The sequence below is a fragment of the Vulpes lagopus genome, chromosome 9 (genome assembly GCF_018345385.1).
Source record: "Vulpes lagopus strain Blue_001 chromosome 9, ASM1834538v1, whole genome shotgun sequence".
Classification (NCBI taxonomy): domain Eukaryota; kingdom Metazoa; phylum Chordata; class Mammalia; order Carnivora; family Canidae; genus Vulpes; species Vulpes lagopus.
Genome location: NC_054832.1, coordinates 244,695 through 265,923, shown reverse-complemented (window position 1 = coordinate 265,923; position 21,229 = coordinate 244,695). Strand labels below are relative to the sequence as shown.

General features: G+C 51.2%; 1 protein-coding gene across 1 annotated transcript in view; it reads right to left on the bottom strand.

The window, feature by feature from the left end:
• Nucleotides 1-21,229, bottom strand: part of ARHGAP39 (Rho GTPase activating protein 39) — a 91,917-nt gene that overhangs the window by 58,884 nt on the left and 11,804 nt on the right. The window lies entirely within an intron of this gene.

Sequence of the window (21,229 nt, the reverse complement as noted above, 5' to 3'; positions counted from 1 at the left end):
CAGCTGCCGCCTCTCCCCACGGCGGAAAGGCCAGCAGACATTCCCACCGCCGCCGCCAAGTCTGCCGATTGCCGTGAACAGATAAACCCACGCAGCTGAACGGAGCCCAGCAAAGAGGTGATTCACTGGGGAAACGGGGTGTCCTGCGGCGGCTGCCGCGGGCCCGCGTCTGTGCAACGGGCAGGCTCCCCATGGGCCCGAGGGGATCACGAGCAGCGTGAAGTTCCAGGCCAGCAACGTCACACCTCAGAAATGGGAGTAAAATCAAGCCCTTTGCAGACACAGAATCCAGAGCCGGCCTCCCGCCCACCGAGCTGCGAGCCTTAGCTGCAGGGACCATCCCCAGGGGGAACACCTGCAGACACGGGCCGCCAGCTGAGGCGTCTCCAAAGTGACGAGGGACACTGTCAACACCACGACAGCTGACGTGGAGAGGAGTCCTCGGGCCCCAGAGGTGCTGAGCCGCCTCCGACCCCTTGTTAGGATTCACAGTTGAGGGCGCGACACAACGTTAGTCAAACACCAGACAAAAATAAAATGGCAACTTTTAATCTCAACAGAACGCAGGATAGAAAAACACTGGGAAAAGGCCGTAACCAGGAAACGGGACTTGAGCCGCACACGCCTGCCCACGGCCTGCACGGCCATGTACCCGGGGCGCCCGCGAGGGACGGCGCAGCGGGCCGGGCCGAGGGGCAGGGCTGCCTGGCCGGGAACCCCTTGCAGGAGACCGCAGCCAAGCCTGAGAAGTGCCTCCCTGGCGGTGCCCCACGGCGGCTCCTCTCCGTCCAGTCCCGGCAATAGCAGGGACGGCCGCCGCGGGGACCGCGCCAGGACACCAGCCTGCAGCACCTGCCGGGGACGCGTCCGCAGTGACGACCCGTGCCTCCGTCTGCACAGGGGGCCACGCAGCTCCTCCACGCTGACAGAGGCCGGACCCCGTCCTGAGGGTTTCCAGTGAGGGGAGTCATGAGTGCCCGGCGTTCAGAGGCTGGTCCCCTCCACCGACAAGGGACGAGCTCGCGGCCCCGAGATCACGCCCTGAGCCAAAGCCGGGAGGGGGATGCTCGACCGACTGTGCGTGCTGGGTGCCAGAGCCCAGGCCACGGCTGGAGGCGCGCAGGAGCCGCCCCGTCCAGGCAGCCGTGACCGATGGACTCAGGGACACAGACGGCAAGACTCAGAATTTCCCCAAAGAAATGGAATCGAAGGGGATCCCTGGGTGGCGCAGTGGTTTAGCGCCTGCCTTTGTCCCAGGGCGCAATCCTGGAGACCCGGGATCGAATCCCACGTCGGGCTCCCGGTGCATGGAGCCTGCTTCTCCCTCTGCCTGTGTCTGCCTCTCTCTCTCTCTCTGTGACTATAATACATAAATAAATAAAAATTAAAAAAAAAAAAAAAAAGAAATGGAATCGAAGGAAGGGGTCAAGGGCAGGTTGGAGGACCGGAAAATAGAAAACCTCCCCGCAGCCAGTTTGATGGGGGGACGCGGCAGAAAGAGCCCGGGCCTGGGAGGAAGGGCGGCGCAGAAGCCCAGCCAGGGCCCGGGCAGCTTGGGGACAGCCGCGTGGGAGGGACACCACGGCCCTGCTAGGGCTGCGCAAGGGGCGGAAGCATGACAGCCGAGAACCCCCCCAGAACCGACGGGACCCCCGGGAGGAGCCGGGAGCACATGGCGCACACGCGGGGCCGGGGCCAGGAAGCGGGCGCGACACCGCTGAGGGGCAGGTGCCGAGAGCCCCGCGGACACCCCACGGGCCACAGCCCCACGGCCACTCGCAGCCTCTCCAGGAACGGCAAGGACAGGCCCACCGACCACCGTCACTGTCCCACCTGCTGGAATGTGCTAGGCTAAGTTTTCCAACCTGTTAGGCGGCCTGTGCCTCTAGGGAGATCCGAGTACCCCAGCCCCTCCAGAAAGCCTCTCACCCCCATGTCCACCTCCCACCCACCCTGTCCCGTCTCACTCAGCACCCACAGCACCACCCCTGATTCCTCTCTCCCACCTCTCCTGGCATCCGGTTGCTTATCAGAAATCTTCAGTTCCTCCTGGCTTCCCACCCCTGCTGTGCCAGCCCCAAACTGCTAAACACCCGACGATTATAGTGGAGAATTAGCAACAGCACGTGAAAGGGCTCGGGAACGTGAAGGAAACAGGGAGAACCCGCAGCCAGATTACGCGGGCCCGGCTCACTGCAGCGGTGGGGGCAGGGGCACGTGAGGCAGAAAACAGAGCGTGAAGGAGGAGGGGGCTGCAGCCCGGGCCCGGCTCCCACCAGCTGGCTCCTCGTGTCCCCACACGACGCAGATGATCTGGAGGCTCCCGGATGGCAGGGAGGCAACTACATCAGAGACTGCAGGAGGCTGCAAGGGCAGCGTCGGGGCCCCGGTCTCAGCCGTACTTCCCTGCGCGACACAGGTGCGTGTCCCCTGCCCGCCCTCTGCACCGCCCTCTTTCACCCAACCACCATGCACACGGTTTGGAGGACAAGCTGTCACACATCACAACGCTACTCCACACCCCAGGAACTAGCTCTCCCACTTACTACCTTGTTTTGGTAAAGAAGGTCTCAGTCATTGCCAGAAAAGGAAGGATGGGGCAAATTCTAAGGCTTCTGACAGTTTCAATGGGTAAAAAGTACACTGGAAATTGCCTTCCATCACAATTTTTGGCAGTGCCTCATGAACCTCTGAGTTCCAGAAATGCTACTAAGAAGTCCAAAGTCGGGCGCCAGGTGGCTCAGTCGGTGGAGCGTCTGCCTTCGGCTCAGGTCATGATCTCAGGGTCCTGGGATCGAATGCTGGTGGGGCTCCCTGTTCAGCGGGGCTGCTGCTTCTCCCTCTCCCTCTGCCCCTCCCCTGGCTCATGCTCTCGCTCGCTCTCTCTCTCAAATAAATGAAATCTTAAAAAAAAAAAAAAAAGTCCAAAGTCCTCCTGATTCTTGATTCATGAACTGACCTATTTCTCTCTCTCTCTCTGAGAGCCCAGAGTCTTCTGTCTGTCCTCCGTGTTCTAGGATTTCAAGGTGATGGGTCTGATTTCACGCCTGTTCCGCACGCCTGGCGGCTGTGCAGTTTTCTTCTATGACCTTGGTAACTGTCATCGGTGCTTCCTCTCTCCCATCTCTGGAACTTCTATTACCCACATGCTGGACTTCCCAGGCTGGCCCTTCAAATATTCTTCTCTCCTCTTTTCCAGCTCTTTGTTCTCCTTTCTGAGAGTTTTCCAGCTTCATCTTGCAACCTATGCTGTGGCTCGGTCTCCGTTTCTGAACCTTACAAACGGCCGTTATTTCATTCAATAAGGTCATCGATTCAACAAGGTCATCGCTTGTTAAGGGAGACCTTATCACATCTCATTCTTTTCTTTTAAAATCATTTTTCTGGGGCGCCCGGGGGGTGCAGTCAGGTGAGTATGGGCCTCTTGATTTTGGCTCAGGTCATGATCTCAGGGTGGTAAGACGCAGCCCCGGGTCGGGCTCTGCACTGGGCACAGAATCTGCTGGAGGAGTCTCTCCATCCACTTCTGACCCTCCATCTGATTATATGCGCTCTCTCAAATAAATAACACCTTAAAAAATAATAAAATCATTTTCTTCCTTCTTACAGTAGATCTTTTAGGAATATCTTTAATGAAGTTCTGCGGATAATAAACACACTATTTTGGTTTATCTGAAAAAGTCCTCATTTCACCTTTGTTTTTAAAAGACAATCGGGCAGCCCAGGTGGCTCAGTGGTTCAGGGCCACCTTCAGCCCAGGGCGTGACCCCGAGGTCCCAGGATCGAGTCCCGCATCGGGCTCCTTGCATGGAGCCTGCTTCTCCCTCTGCCTATGTCTCTGCCTCTCTCTCTCTAAGTGTCTGTCTCTCATGAATAAATTAAAAAAAAAAAAAAAAAAAAGATAATCTTGCTGGACTCCAGGTCTAGGCTGCCGGCTGCTTCTCTCAGCATCTCAGACCTCCTCCACTGCCTCTGCCTTCCCTCCTTCCTGTAGAGACGGCATCCACGACTTTTGTTGCCATTACTCTGGGTGGCCTTTCTCTTACTGCTTGCTTTTTAAAAAGTATTTTAAGACTTATTAGAGATAAACAGCGAGAGTGCACCCAGGTGCTTTATTTTTTAAAAGATTTTATTTTTAAACAAACTCACAAGCCCAAGATCAAAAGTCACGAGCTCCCCTGATTGAGCCCACCAGGCACCCTACTTCTGGTTGCTATTAAAATCTTCTCTTGGGGCAGCCGCGGTGGCGCAGTGGTTTAGCGCCGCCTGCAGCCCAGGGCGCGATCCTGGAGACCCCGGATCGAATCCCACATCAGGTTCCCGGTGCATGGAGCCTGCCTTCTCCCTCCGCCTGTGTCTCTGCCTCTCTCTCTCTCTCTCTCTCTCTCTCTCTCTCTGTGACTATCATAAATAAATAAAAATTAAAAAAAAAAAATCTTCTCTTGGGGCAGCCCCAGTGGCGCAGCGGTTTAGCGCCGCCTGCAGCCCAGGGTGTGATCCTGGAGACCCGGGATCGAGTACCAGTCGGGCTCCCTGCATGGAGCCTGCTTCTCCCTCTGCCTGTGTCTCTGCTTCTCTCTCTCTAGCTGTGTCTATAAATAAAAAAAATAAATAAAATAAAATAAAAAATAAATAAAATAAAATAATAAAATAAAATAAAATAATCTTCTCTTAGGTGCCCCTGAGGGGCTCAGGCCAGGATTTAGGGTTCTGGGATCAAGCCCCACTTTTGGCTCTGCACTCAGTGCAGAGTCTGCTTGAGGATTTCTCCCCCTCTCCCTCTGTCCCTCCCTTCGCTGAAACATAAAATAAACTCCTCTCTGGATCTTCAGTGTTTTGGAGCATCACTATGATGTGTCTCAATATGGACACTCTTCTGTTTGAAATAAACTACATTTCCATCATCCTATCTTTTATTAATTCCAGAATATTTCTTAGCCAACAGCTCTTCACATATCGCCTCTCCTCCCTTCTATTTTCCCTTCTGGACTGAAAGTAAATACACCTTAAACTTCTGCCTTCTGTCCTCGACCTCTTCTCCATCACCTTCTCCATCCTATTTTCCATCTGATCAACCCTTTGCTGAGTTCTTAACTCCTTTCAGTTTTTCCACAAAGTCTCTCTTTGTGTATAATCTAATAGCCTGTCTTGTTGTTGTTGTTTTTTTTAATTTCAAACGTTTATTTAGAAAGTCTATTTGGTCCCTCTCATACCCTCCTGATCTTTCGGGTTAGCCTCTTGCTTTCTCTTTATGATTCTCTCTTCCTTAAAGCCCCCTGGAGCCCCTGAATTTTGAGCTTTCTGAGGATTCTGTGGTGCCAATGCGATTAGTTCTCAGCTTTCTTCACTGCCAACACAGTCCGGCTTTCCCATATCTACCAAGTGAATTAGGACTGATCCATCTGCTCCCCAGATTCCAAAACTTCACCACTATTGTCTCCTCTCTCACTTTAACCATCCTTCAAAGTCTGACGTTTTATTTTTTTTTTTATTTTTATTTTTTTATTTATGATAGTCACAGAGAGAGAGAGAGAGGCAGAGACACAGGCAGAGGGAGAAGCAGGCTCCATGCACCGGGAGCCCGACGTGGGATTCGATCCCGGGTCTCTAGGATCGCGCCCTGGGCCAAAGGCAGGCGCCAAACCGCTGCGCCACCCAGGGATCCCCAAGTCTGACGTTTTAAAACATCACTTTACTGTGCAGTCAGCAGGTGTCTGGGAGAGAGTGAAACTGTACCTTTGTGTCCAATCTGCCATCACTACCAGAAAGCCACCATGCTTCGGGGCACCAGTGGGGCTCAGTCGGTTGAGAGTCCAATGCTTGGTTTCGGGTCAGGTCATGATCTCAGGCTTGAGAGACTGAGCCCTGCCTCGGGCTCTGCACCGACTGGGGAGCCAGGATCCCCCCCTCCCTGCCCTCCCTCCACCCGTTCCTGTCCACTCTCATTCTCTCTCCCTTAGAAACAAACAAACAAAAAAAAACCAGCAAAACTAACTTCAGCATAAAACACTGGAATTGGACTCTAGAAATAATTTTTAATTAATTCAAAATGTTATTTCCGCCATATGTATTATTTCAAATACAAAGGAAATAACTTCTTAACCTCATTGTCTATTAACATTAATCATGTCACAAACACAGGCGTACCCCAAGGACATCTTCCTGCTTAATGTTTCTTGGTAGCATGTCTTTTGGTTTTTGATAGGGTTTTTTTGTTTAAGATCCTATTTATTTGAGAGAGCGAGCATGGACAAGAGAGCACAGAGGGAGAGGGAGAAGCAGACTCCCCATGGAGCAGAGAACCTGAGGCGGGACTTGATCCCAGGACCCCAGGATCATGACCAAAGGCAGATACTTAACCAACTGAGCCACCCAGGCACCCCAAGTTTTTGATAGTTTAAAAGTTCACAAATCACATTATTCGTTCAATATGTATTTCAGTTAATGGTTATAGGTGTAAACTTGTATTTATATCAGAAAACCAAATCAACCTTTTCCTCAAAACAGCTTGCAGGAAAACACTTTAAGCTGCATTTCAAATCCAACTGGAAGACCTAATTGCACATACACACTGAAAGTATGCCAAGTGTCAAGTGGGAGTGCACCATGTAGCCTCTGGGTGCCTCCGCAAGGAGAGGCAGCAGCAACACCGTCCACCAGTCGTCTGGAGGTCAGGGAACCACGTCTGACAGCCTAACGTAACAGCCTACTTCTTGTAGAAGGGTCTTTTTGCCAGCGTCTTAATTATGTTTTAGGAAACTGGTTGGCTGACATAATGAATTGCTTTTTCCCAATAAATATGATGAAAAAAAATCAGTGTTTTCATGCGGAATGTCTGATTTTCAAGACAGGTTACCAGTGTTACTTGAAAAATACCTGACTACTTGCTCTGTGTAGAATATAAGTGTTATGTAAAAATACTGAAAACCATCTCTGCTAAAAGAAGATTCAAGAAATCAGGGATCCCTGGGTGGCTCAGCAGTTTGGCGCCTGCCTTTGGCCCAGGACACGATTCTGGGGTCCCAGGATCGAGTCCCGCGTCGGGCTCCTGGCTTGGGGCCTGCTTCTCCCTCTGCCTGTGTCTCTGCTTCTCTCTCTATATATATATATCTATTGTGAATAAATAAATAAAATCTTAAAAAAAAAAAAAAAAAGAAGAAGAAGAAGAAGATTCAAGAAATCCATGCCCTGGGGATTCCCGGGTGGCTCAGCGGTTTGGTGCCTGCCTTCGGCCTGGGGCATGATCCTGGGGTCCCGGGATCGAGTCCCACGTCGGGCTCCCTACACGGAACCTGCTTCTCCCTCTGCCTATGTCTCTGCCTCTCTCTCCCTCTCTCTGTACCTCATGAATAAATAAAATTTTAAAAGAAAAAGAAAAAAAAATCCATGCCCTATTAGAGGTTCTTTGATACCAAGGATTTGCTAAACTCAGACGAGTTCAAACAAGCTACTTACTTGTTTTTCTGCCTGTGGCCCTGCTCAGTTTCATACAGAAGGTGATTGAGAGAAGGCAGTTTTCATGGAAAAATTAAAAAGCAACATTTCAATACAATTTAGCAACATGTATTACAGGAAAGAACAGTGTTTTCTTGGTAAGTGCCTACTGAGGCAGATAAACAGCTCACAAAATTTTATAAAAAATTTAGTGAAACTTGATTTCACTATTGTTGATCAGTATCTCCCTAGTATTGTGGGTTTGTTTTTTTTAAGATTTTATTTATTTATTCATGAGACACACAGAGAGAGGCAGAGACACAGGCAGGAGGAGAAGCAGGCTCCATACAGGGAGCCCGACATGGGACTCGATGCCCGGACCCCAGGATCATGCCCTGGGCTGAAGGCAGACGCTCAACCGCTGAGCCACCCAGGTGCCCCCTTGCTAGTGTTCTGTTCTGGTTTTGACTTCATCAGACTTTAGTGCACAGAATACAATGGGACACCATCTCATTCTTCATCTATATTAGCATTATTCTATTTTTTTTTATCTATAAAGGTAAAATTCACATTTAAGTACATTTTTAAATTTCTGTAATCTTTGTATTCATTCCAATAAGTACAAAAATTCAAAACACAATTCTTTTAATAAGATATTATAGGCATACCTCACAGATATTACAGGTTGGGTTCCAGACCACCACCACACAGCAAGTATCACAAGAAAGTCAGTCAAATGAATTTTTTGTTTCCTAATGCATATAAAAGTCACGTTTATACTATTCGGTCATCTGTGAAGTGTGCAGTAGCATTATGTCTAAAGAAATGTACATAACTTGATTTTAAAAATGCTTTATTGCTAAAAAATGCTATCACCTGAGTTTTCACTATCGCAGATCACTTTTTTTTTTTAATCACAGATCACTTTAACAAGTATAATAACAGGGCAGCCCAGGTGGCGCAGCGGTTTAGCGCCTCTTGCAGCCCAGGGTGTGATCCTGGAGACCTGGGATAGAGTCCCACGTCAGGCTCCCTGCATGGAGCCTGCTTCTCCCTCTGCCTGTGTCTCTGCCTCTCTGTGTCTTTCATGAATAAATAAAATCTTAAAAAAATAAAATAAAAATAAAAAAAAACAAGGCGTACCTACATTATTTTTTTTTTTCAAAAAGACTTTATTTATTCATGAGAGACACAAAGAGAGAGAGAGGCAGAGACACAGGCAGAGGGAGAAGCAGGCTCCATGCAGGGAGCCCGACGTGGGACTCGATCCCGGGACCCCAGGGTCACGCCCTGGGCCAAAGGCAGGCACTAAACCACTGAGCCACCCAGGGATCCCCTGTACCTACATTTAAGTTTAAAAGTTAGATGCAGGGCACCTGGGTGGCTCAGCTGAGCATCTACCTTTGGCTCAGGTCGTGGTCTCGGAGTCCGTCCTGGGATGGGGGCCCACATCTCCCTCTCCCTCTGCCCCTCCCTCTAGGTGTGTTCCTTCTCCCTCTCTCTCTCTCTCTCTCTCTCTTTCTCTCTCAAATAAATAAACTCTTTAAAAAGAGAGAGAGAGAGGGATCCCTGGGTGGCGCAGCGGCTTGGCGCCTGCCTTTGGCCCAGGGCGCGATCCTGGAGACCCGGGATCGAGTCCCACATCAGGCTCCCGGCGCATGGAGCCTGCTTCTCCCTCCGCCTGTGTCTCTGCCTCTCTCTTTCTCTCTGTATGACTATCATAAATAAATAAAATTTAAAAAAAAAAATTTAAAAAAAAAAAATAAATAAAAAAAATAAAAAGAGAGAGAGAGAGGGATCCCTGGGTGGCGCAGCGGCTTGGCGCCTGCCTTTGGCCCAGGGCGCGATCCTGGAGACCTGGGATCGAATCCCACATCGGGCTCCCTGTGCATGGAGCCTGCTTCTCCCTCTGCCTATGTCTCTGCCTTTCTCTCTCTCTCTCGCTCTGTATGACTATCATAAATAAATAAATAATTTTAAAAAAGAGAGAGAGAGAGAGAGAGAGAGAGAGATGCATGGTTTTGGAGCTGCCCCTCTTCACCAGCTCAGAAACTAGATCCCCATGTGCGTGGGCACCTCAAGAGGCCTCTGCGTAGGGGTCCTTGATCTCTGGGTCTCCTTGGGCACCAGTTCTCACAGAGGTGATGTGGGAGGTGGTGTCTGAGAGGTCCTAGTCACAGGACCGCAGGTGGAACGGCCACACCCCATCCAGCTCTCGGCGCTAGTCCGTGGCACGGGGGTCCCTAAGTGGTGATCCGCAGGCCTCCAGGCAGCAGAGACAAGAGGTGACACCCATGAACACATCAAAGGCACTTTCCAGGAGGGGACACCATGTGGCCTCCATGCTTGCCTGGCCCTCACAGGAACAAACGCCCCAACCCGTGCAGACACCCATCCCGTTCCTCTACCTGCTTCACAGGCACAGCCAACTGTCCCTACTGACTGTCACGCACCTTCCTGACCTCACTGCTGCCTACCCAGCAGTGCCCAACCCCACTCCACTCACCTTCCCCTTAAACACCGCCTTTGCTTTTTCCTCCCAAAGGGTGTTTGGAAAAGTCTATTTAGGAGATGAACCCAGGAACCAAGCTCTGGCCGCAAACAGAGGCTGGCTCTTCAGGGATCCAACGAGGTCCCCGCAGGCAGGGAGGGGGCTGGCTGTGCCCAGGATGCGCCTGGAGCCGGAGAGCAGAGGCCCCCACACGTCCCTGGGATGCCCACGGCGCCCAACGCCCTTGCCCTCTCAGACAACCAAGCAGCTCTCCACCTCTCAGAAACCAGCCCCACGAATCTGACTCAGTTCTGACTGCGTCAACCTGGAGGAGGCATTAGATCCCACAGGTTGAGGGCCCAGTCCCACAAGACTGTGCCCATTTCAGACGCCAGGTGCAAGTGCTGGTTGTCACTGGTGCTTCTGACCAACTGGCTATAAATTGGAGGCTCCCATGACCCACTCCTCAGCTGCCATTAATTTGCTAGAATGGCTCACAGAACGCGGGAAACCAGTTTACTCACTAGGTTACCAGTTTATTACAAAGGATATGAAAGGATATGAATCAACAGCCAGATGAAGAGATCCACAGGCTAAGGCCCCAAACAAAGGAGCTTCTGTCCCCCTGGCGTCTGGGGTGTGCCGCCTAGAGCACCCAGATGCCTCTGCGCACACCAACTCAGAAGCTCTCCAAAGCCTGTCCTTTTGTGTCTTTAATGAGGCATCGGTAGCAGGCTTGACTGATGAAGTCACTGGCCACTGGCGACGCCATCATCTGCAGCCCCTCTCTCCTCCCCGGAGGTCAGGGGGTAGGAATGAAGCTTCCCACGGTCTAGTCCCAGGCTCGGGTCCCTGGCCATCAGCCCCCACCTTCAGGCGCTGTCCAAAAGTCACCTCCGTAACCCAAGACGCCCACTTCACTATGATGGTTCTGAGGCAATTTCAGGAACTGAAGACAAAAAAACCAAACATGTAACAAAAGATACTTAGGAGATTCCGAGGGTTTTGGGAACTAAGTCAGAACCCTATGGAGACCAAACTCTCATTGATTATAAATCACAACATCAACACTGGGTCCCTCCACACGCTCGCCCACACCCCCACTCCCACAGGGACCTCAGCGCCCTGCACGCCACAGACCTGGAGTCAGAAAACCAGGAGGCAACCGCTGCTCCCCGGGGAGTCGTGCCCTATTCACTCCCATCTCCCCCTCCATCACCCTCCCTTTCGGATTTCAGTCAGGTCCTAATAACCCCAAATTCAAAACTGCAACTTAGAGAGCCTGCCCCTTGGTCCTGGCCAATGCATTCCCCACATGTGCCGCGACCCTCGTCTCCCATTCCTTCACTTCCCGGGATCCCAAAGCCCTCACCCGTGTCCCCACCACTCCGCAGGCGCCACGACTTCCCAGCCGCTGCCTGGCACTAACCCTGCTGAAGGACCAAGACCTTTTTAGATGCGATGCTCAAAACGCATATGACAGAAGAGAAAATTGGTAAAGTGGACTTTATCAAAATTCAAAACTGTGGGGCGCCCGGGGGGGTGGGGGCCTGTCGGTGACACGTCTGCCTTCGGCTCAGGTCATGATCCCGGGGTCCAGGGATGGAGCCCCCCCATCGGGCTCCCTGCTCAGGCGGGAGCCTGCCTCTCCCTCTGCCCCTCCTCCTGCTCATGCTCTCTCCCTAAAAAAAAAAAAAAAAAATTTAAAATCGTGCTTCAAATGACATCAGGACAGAGAAAAACTAAGCCACAGACAGAAAAAGGTATTTACAAATCATATAACTGATGAACTTGTATCTACAATGTATTAAAAAACTCAAAAAAAGAAAAACAACCCAAGTAAAAACCAAGCAAAGAATCTAAATAGACATTTCTTCAAAGAGGATATGCGAATGGCCAGAGAGCAAAGATGCTCAGCATCAGTGGTCATCGGGGAGATGCAAATGAAAACCACAGTGTGATGCCAGGTCACAGCCCCAGGACGGCTGTCACCACGAAGGTGGACAGCAGCAAGTGTCGGTGGGGACGCAGAGGAGCGGGGGCTCCCGGGCACGGCTGGTGGGCACGCAAAACGATGCTGCCTCTTTGGAAAACAATTCGGTAGTTTCTTAAAAAGCTAAAACATAAACGTTTTATGTTTTACACAACCAGCAACTGCACCCCCAGGACCCCGCCCAAATCAAATGAAAAAGGGCGTTTGTACAAAGACTGGCGTGTGAGCGCTCACAGCAACCGCACTCACAGAGCCCAAGCCTAAAACACCCAGTGGTCCCCCCGCAGGGGACGGGCGACCAAAATGTGGGCGTCACTGCAACAGGACGCCGAGCAAGGAAGGAAGCCGCCAGCAAGACCGCGACGTGGCGGCCCACGAGGCGTGGTCCCACTTCCAGGACCAGGACGGAAGCAGGCGCCTGGGACCGGGCGCGACTCTCCCCGGAGCTGGGCCGCGCGTGGGTCACCTGGTGGCGCGGCTCTAGACGCAGGACGCCACGGGTGCACCTTGCAGGTGAGCCTCACCCCCAGGACAACGGCCCTGCCCCCAGGGCCGCAGCCGCGGCCACCCCAACCCCTCACCGCTCAGCTCTGCGTCGCCATCTGTCCCCACGGGCCGTCATTGCTGCCACACCTGCAGGCCGGCCCGGCGCCCTCGAGACCTCGTGACGAGGTCACGGCCAGCCCGCAGCGCGCAGGGCGGGTGTCGGGGCTCACGACCGCACCCTCCGTGCAGGCGGGGGGGAGGGCAGTCCCAGGCGGGGGCCAAGTCCTGCCGAGGTCAGAGACGGCCGCCGTGGTGTGGCGGCCACACTTGCGCTGCTCTGCGACACGCAGGCTCGGCAGCCCTGGGGGCCTCGGCGCAGCCCCCAGCCCTCCGTGCCCAGGTCAGGGTGGCAGCGGGCTCAGCTGTCTCAACAGCACACTCTGCTCATCCTTCTTAAAACGTGAAAATCGCGCGTCCCTCTCGGGGCGGAGGGAGCAGGGTGTCCCGTGCTAACTTCGGGCTGTCGAGTGGGAGCCTGGAGGGAGTGCTCCTCGCCAGCCGCAACAGCAGCCGGACTCAACCTCAAACTTCGACGGGTGCAGGAGAGAAGGGCACCTCGGAGCCGGGGACAGCCTGGTGAACCAGCGGCCGGGGAGCGACAGGCACGAGGCACTGCGCACACAGGACACCGACCCGCCACCTCCAGCCTCACGGCCCGAGGACCCCACACCCCAGGAGCTCCCACGGGGCCCGGGCCCGCGGTCTGAAGACGTGCTGGCCTCTCGGTCGGCCTTACCCACGGCTCCCCGGTGGGTGCAGGGAGGAAGTGACCCCCAAGACCACCCAGGGCCACGCAGAACCCTTCCCCACACGCCTCACACAGGAGCTTCAGCTGCCCAGTGACACGTCCCGCTACGAAGGTTTACTGCTGGAGGTCACGGGGGCGGCCAGCAAAGGCTGCTCTCAGCACTGCTGCTCCCCTGCCTCGGCTGCTCCTCTAGCACCAGCTGCTCCCCCACCCCGGCTGCTCTCAGCACCAGCTGCTCCCCCAGGACCAGCTGCTCCCTCACCCTGGCTGCTCCTCCAACCTGTCCCTGATCCTCCTCCAGCCTGGTTCCAGGTACAAGGAAGGGAGCCTGGAGGTGACCCAGCCCCAGGTGACCATACATGATTGCTACAGGCCCTTAAGTTGTGGGGTGATTTATCACAACTGGGAATAATCATCTACAAAGAAATACCCAAGTTATATATCAGATTTTGGCAGTCACAGACTTTCAGTGTAAAAACTACTAAAGGATTGATTTTAGAAACAAAACGGGCCAGAGAAAAACATTGCTAAGCAGGGAAAACATACGATAAATTCAATTACTAGCTGCCCCTGCTGTGGTTGGACCGGATAGCACAGGGTCTTGGTGGGAAGAGTCACTGCCCTTTCCCAGTGAACTGACACAGGCAGGGACAGCTGGACTACAGAGTTTATTTTTATATTTTGTGCCGGATTGGGCCTGGGCCTGCACACTCCAGCCCTAAGGGCCTGAGACCCAGTCAGCAGGCCCCTGTGGTCACTACCCTGGGCTCGTCCGGCCCCTGGCGCCCACCTGTACCCCCCTCCCCCACCTCACCCATTGGGCAGCGTGCACTGAGTGTCACTTTGCTGCAGCTGGTTTGTTTCAAATAAAAATTTCTGTGACTTAAAAAAAAAAACCTGGAACAAGTTTCACTCAACAGTTATAAAGACTACCTAGGAGGGGCAGCCAGTGAATGGCTGATGGGGATCGAAAATAAATGTATACTATGAACATCAAAGAACAACTCTCAATCCTGGCCACATACTTGAAATCAAGTGGGAACTTCAAAAAAAATTAGTTGGATTTTTTTTTTTTTTTAAGATTTAGCATCCAGGGGATCCCTGGGTGGCGCAGCGGTTTGGCGCCTGCCTTTGGCCCGGGGCGCAATCCTGGAGACCCGGGATCGAGTCCCACGTCGGGCTCTCGGTGCATGGAGCCTGCTTCTCCCTCTGCCTGTGTCTCTGCCTCTCTCTCTCTCTCTCTCTCTGTGACTATCATAAATAAATAAATAAAAATTTAACAACAACAAAAATAATAATAAGACTTAGCATCCCTCAAAAAAAATTTAAAAATCTTAAAAAAAAAAAAAAAAGGTAGGAATGCCTGGGTGGCTCGGTGGTTGAGCGTCTGCCCTAAGCCCAGGGTGTGACCCCGGGGTCCTGGGATCAATTCCCACATTGGGCTCCCTGCATGCAGCCAACTTCTCCCACTGCCTGTGTCTCTCCCTCCCTCTCTCTCACAAATAAATAAATAAATCTTTAAAACAAAACAAAAAAGTAGCTGATGGCAGACTCCAGTACATTTTTAAAGTCCTCTAGGTGGTTTTCACCTGTAGCTGGAATAAAAAAATCACCAATAAACAAAATAGAAATTAAAGCCAAAGTATTAATAGGAAACCAAAGAAACTAGAATAGTAAGTGACAGACACAAACACAACACCAGGCCTGACAGCCAGCTGTGCAGTAAAGAGTGGCTGAGACGATGAAAAAGAGCTGCACCCTCAAGGAAGCACAGCAGCCCCCCATGCTGTGTTCTCCCTGCAGGTAAAATCCTCACAGAGTGACAATCACCAATATTGATTAGAGACTCTGAAGACACTAACGCTTAACCTCCAGATCGTCATTTAATCTACAAGGACTTCATGTGCAGAAAACCGACCTAAAAAATTTAAGGAACAGCCTTCTGTTCAATGGAGCCAGAGCCCCAGTCATGGCTCAGCCTGGGTTTGTCCTCCTGCTGCAGCCACCGAAAACTAGACTAGGGGTGTGCAAACACTCCTGTCACTGCTGGACAACAAACAGTACAGTGCTTGTTACGAATCATATAACTGATGAACTTTTATCTACAATGTATTAAAAAATACATTAATACAGGGAGCGAGCCCTGCCGTTTCCCTACTTCTGTCTGGGAGACACTCCCAGACCATGGGGCAAGGACAGGGGCCCCAAGTGGGCAACTCACTGAGCCAAGCAGAGTCACTGGAAGCCAATGACTGCACTTCCAGCTGCGAGAGGAAGGAAGGTGGTGAATTTGATTGAAGAAGCACAGAGAAAACAAACAGGTTATCAATTAGCCTAACACAGAAACCATTGGAACTCGCCCCAAATAGAGAGGATGATATAAATAGTTGAAAAGATAATGGTCAAAAATATTCTAAAATTGGGCAGCCCGGGTGGCTCAGCAGTTTAGCGTGATCCTGGAGACCCGGGATCGAATCCCACGTCGGGCTCCCTACATGGGGCCTGCTTTTCCCTCTGCCTGTGTCTCTGCCTCTCTCTCTCTCTCTCTCTCTGTATGTGTCTCATGAATAAATAAAATCTTTTAAAAAATTCTAAAATTTCAATAAAACTAAAACGCTACAGATGCAAGAAACTCAATGATTACCAAGTAGAAAAACAAGAAATCACACCTAGGTTCATCATCACTTAAAACCAGTGAGAAAACACTCATCAGAAGGCACACACAATGGAAAAAAATGAGCAGCATCTTTAAAATACTAAAAAACAGAAAACAAAAATGCCAAAAGCCAAAAAGCCATCAATCTAGCATTTTATGTCTAGTTAAAATAGTCTTCAAAAATGAAGACAAGGGGTGTCTCTGGGTGGCTCAGTCAGTTAAGCATCTGACTTTGGCTCAGGTCATGATCTCATAGAGTCCTGGGAGCAAGTCCCATGTCTGGCTCCCTGTTCAGCGGACAGTCTGCTTCTCCCACTGACCTTTCCCCTGCTCACCTTTCCCTGTCTCACATAAATAAATAAAATCTTTTTTTTAATTTTTTTAAATTTTTATTTATTTATGATAGTCACAGAGAGAGAAAAAGAGAGAGGCAGAGACATAGGCAGAGGGAGAAGCAGGCTCCATGCACCGGGAGCCCGATGTGGGATTTGATCCCGGGTCTCCAGGATCGCGCCCTGGGCCAAAGGCAGGCGCCAAACCGCTGCACCACCCAGGGATCCCCAATAAAATCTTTTTTTAAAAAATAAAGACAAAAATTTTTCCCCTTGGTGTCCATCAATAGATGAATGGATAAAGAAGATGTAGTCTATGTATACAATGGAATATTCCTCACCCATTAGAAACGACAAATACCCACCATTTGCCTCGACGTGGATGGACTGGAGGGTATTATGCTAAGTGAAGTAAGTCAATTGGAGAAGGACAATAATTATATGGTTTCACTCATACGGGGAATATAAGAAATAGTGAAAGGGATTAAAGGGGAAAGGAGAGAAAAATGAGTGGGAAAAATTAGAGAGGGTGATACAACATGAGAGACTCTAACTCTGGGAAACAAACAAGGGGTAGTGGAAGGGGAGCTGGGTGGGGGGATGGGGTGACGGGGTGATGGGCATTGAGGGGGCACTTGACGGGATGAGCACTGGGTGTTATACTATTTGTTGGCAAATAGTTAATTAACATTGATTAATTTTTTTCCACAGCATTATATTTTACTTTATTTTTTTATACTTTTTTAACAAAGACTTTATTTATTTATTCATGAGAGAGACACATAGAGAGGCAGAGACACAGGCAGAGGGAGAAGCAGGCTCCATGCAGGGACCCTGATGTGGGACTTGATCCCGGGACCCCAGGATCACAAGCCCTGGGCCAAAGGTGGGCACTAAACCGCTGAGCCACCCAGGGATCCCCATATACATTTTTAAATTTAAATTCAACCATATTTAAAAAGCCTAAAAAAGAAAAAATAACATGATCATAACAATAGAGGCAGAAAGACATTTAATAAAATCCACCATTCATTTTTTTTTTAGTTTTTTTTTTTAATTTTTATTTATTTATGATAGTCATACAGAGAGAGAAAGAGAGAGGCAGAGACACAGACAGAGGGAGAAGCAGGCTCCATGCACCGGGAGCCCGATGTGGGATTCGATCCCGGGTCTCCAGGATCGCGCCCTGGGCCAAAGGCAGGCGCCAAACCGCTGTGCCACCCAGGGATCCCCTCACCATTCATTTTTAATAAAATCTCAAAGCAAAGTAATAGAAGGGAACTCCTCAACCTGATAAAGGGCATATATACAAAACCTACACACATACTAACTAGTGAAAGACTGAATGCATTCCCCCTATGATCAATAGCAAGGAAAGCACATCCACTCTCAGTACTTCCATAGGCATTTTACTGAATGTCCTAGGTAGTGCAATAGGCAAAAAAAAAAAAAAAGAAATAAAAGGAATTTGAATTAGAAAGGAAGAAATGAAACTACCTTTATTTACAGACAAAATGATTGCATATAATAAAAAACATTGTTTAATATTAGTAAACTTTAACACTTAATAAACATTAGTGACAAATCTGACAAAATATACACACCAAGTACTACAAAGTATTGATGAAAGAAATTTAAATGGATCTCAATTTATGAAGAGGTATTACTAGGTTCATGGATTAGAAGGTTCAATCTATTTGATCCCATGCAATTCACTCTTCCCACAGATGTTGACCCCAACAGCACTCCCAAGTTTCTGCAAATCTCCATCCCAAAGTCTGCTTCCCGGGGAACCCAACATGGACAGTAATTAAAACTGACCCTTGAACAATGTAGGGTAAGGGTGCCGACCGCCACACACTTGAAAATCTGCATATAACTTGTGACAACCTCAAAACTTACTACTAACATCCTACTGTTGACCAGAAGACTTCTCAATCACATAAACAGTTGATTAACACAGATTTTGTGTATGTACTACATTCCATACTATTACAATAAGGTAACCAAAGAAAACGAAACATATTAAGAAAATCATAGGGAAAACACATTTACGGTACCATATTGTATTTTAAAAATCTGTGTAGGGGCACCTGGGTGGCTCAGCGGTTGAGCGTCTGCCTTTGGCTCAGGTCATGACCCCGGGGTCCAGCATCGAGTCCCACGTCGGGCTCCCTGCATGGAGCCTGCTTCTCCCTCTGCCTGGGTCTCTGCCTCTCTCTTTCTCTGTGTCTCTCATGAATAAATAAAATCTTTAAAAAAAAAATCTGTGTATAAGCTGACCTACTGTTCAGACCGAAAGTTGTCCAAGAGTCAACTTTATATATATGTGAAGGAAACAAAGGAGACGGAAGTGTAGCATATAATACTTAGTCCGAGGGGTAGATCCTAGCTAGGCCAGCAACGTGTGAACCCCAACGGTGGAGTGTGATGAGCATAACTAGACCAACACAGTGAGGGCTGGGGGAAAACGGCCAGAAACCCCCGACATGTGCTTCAAAACTGTGCTTTTGAAGAATGCTTGCTTTCTTCATTATTTTTTTTTAAGATTCATTTATGAGAGAGCGCGGGCGAGTCGGAGGAGGCGCAGAGGGCGAGAGTCTCGAGCTGAGTGTGCTGAGCGCTGAGCGCAGAGCCGGATGCGAGCATCAAGCTCACGGCCTGAGACCAGGACCCGAGCCAAAACCAAGAGTCACACGCTTAACTGACTGAGCCGCCCAGGAGCCCGGAGGAATGTTTTCTTTTACGATAGGTAAGATCATATAAAATTGCCATTTTTCAACAGTTCTTCTGACCTACAGAAACTGCAATTTCAGATGGTTCCACTTTGTATTTTCACGGCGTCCTGCCTCAACCACCACAAAATATCCATCAGGCTAATAAATTCTCTCTTTTCCATCACCACCAGCCCTAAAATCTAAGTGTGGAAACACAAGTGTTGTCCGTCGAGTTCAAAATTCAAGAGTCTACAATGAAGACATTTTCTAGAATATTTCACGAGGTCTAAACAACGAGATGAGAGAATTCCAAACAATCCTCTGAGGCACTTGGCCTTGGCTCATTCTCTGGATGAAATGCTTCACCCTCACCTGCCGACAGGTCAGCTCCCCGACCGCAGTCCCGTGGGACCCCCGCGTGGGCCCCCAAGGCTCGGCTCCCCTACGCTGCGTCCCCCCTGGGTCTGCACCGCGGAGCCCCTGGCGGCCACCGCAGCCCCCAGGGAGGCTGAACGCCCACGTCTGCTGCGCGCCCGCGGGGCCCACCGCCCGCCCGGCACCTGTCGGCGCACACCCGGGGCTGAACTCCCTGCGGCTGCGCAGGGCCCAGTACTGGGGACTCAGGGCTCCCAGCCACTCCCCGTCCAGCCCCCGCGGCCCGACTCCACAGGCTCCCGAAGGCCAGCCGGCAGCACCTCAGGCGGCGCCCCAAAGTAGAGGGCCACCCCACGCCACCGCTTTCCGGGGTGTGCCCACCCGCACTGCTACCGGCCACTGCAAGGGGCACCTGGTGTCTCGGGCCTGGGTTGAGCCCCACGTGGCTCCCGCTCGGCGGGGCGTCTGCGGCTCCCCCTCCCTCTGGCCCTCCCCTGCCCGTGCTTTCATGCTCAAATAAGTAAGTCAATAAATAAAATCTTTAAAAAATAAATTCTAATTAAGACTAAATAACATTTTTTTAAAGATTAAGTAACATCTAACGTTCACCCCCCCCCCCCCAAGGCACGTTTCAGCCCTCAGCAGCCCTCGGGGCTCGCGGCTGTGCCGTTCCTGGGCAGCACCACCAAGAGTGTGCCTCTTACCATCCTGGTCCAATCCTCTCCCACTACTCTGTTCCAATAAAAACATCTCGCTAATTGCTCCTCAATTACGCTTCGCACGTGCCAAGCCCGAGTCCTACCCGAGGAACACTGCCGTCCGTCACAAAGGCCTCAAGGAGCCCGGGGGTGACCACCGGTCCCCACATTCCCGGACACCAGAGTCCCGCCCGGCTTCAGAGAGCCCTCACGCCCCTTCCTCCAGGAGGCACTCAGCTCAAGCCCGTCCTGCTGCCCCTGGGCCAGCAGCGCCCCCTCCGTGCACACGGATGCACACATATGCTCGTGCGCACACACAGTGACAGACACATCTGCACGTACACACTATCTGCCCACAGCAGCCAGAGTCTTCCAAAGTGTTTATTAAATGAACTGGCTGCGATATGATGGTTTATAAGAAACGTACGTTTCAAAAAAAAAAAAAAAAAGAAGAAAAGAAAGAAAGAAACATACATTTCCTTTTCATCCACAGTTCCTAAAAACTGCTTCAGGGTAAAAGTGAAATGGGGGTGTTATTATTAATGAAGGTGATTTCTGGGCCCCGCCAAGGGGCAGGCGCTGGGTGCCAAGAGGACCAACCGAGAGATTAGAGGTTAGAACTTTGGTCCGACCCCCGGCCCCCAGGGGAGAGGGGAGATGGGACTGGGCCCCTTTCACACCTTCTCCCCTCCCAAACCTCCAGCAGCCCCTCCCCCTCCCCATGGAGAAGCATCAGGAGAGGACATGCACCGCCCCACGCAGGCACCCACCACAGCGCGGCAAGTGTCCCCCTTCTTCCTAAGATGCCAGCACCCCAGCGCTCAAGCAGCTGTAATTTCTTGCATCCTACACAGCATGCGACCAAGTAACCTTCTGTGGCCCATTAACGGCAAAGCCCTCGAAAAAGGGGTCTGTGCTCAGAACCTCCAGTCTTCTGTCCCTTTTCTCTTCCGCCCACTCCAAACATGCTTTTGCTCGCCGACCCCCAGAAACCCGGAGTCCGCTCTTCCAAGTCGCCAAGAGCCTTGGTCTTGAGCCCAAGGGGCTGACAACCACTCCCTCCTGCCCACGGACCACCTGGGTCACCCTGCCCCCCACGTCCTCCCAACAGCCATTCCCCAGCACCCCGTCCTCGGGGCTCCCCAGGCGCTGCAGGTCCGTGCCCACGGTCTCCCTCTGAGCTCAAACTCCCAGATGGAGCACACCCAAACTAGACTCCCGAGCTGACCGCTGGGACCC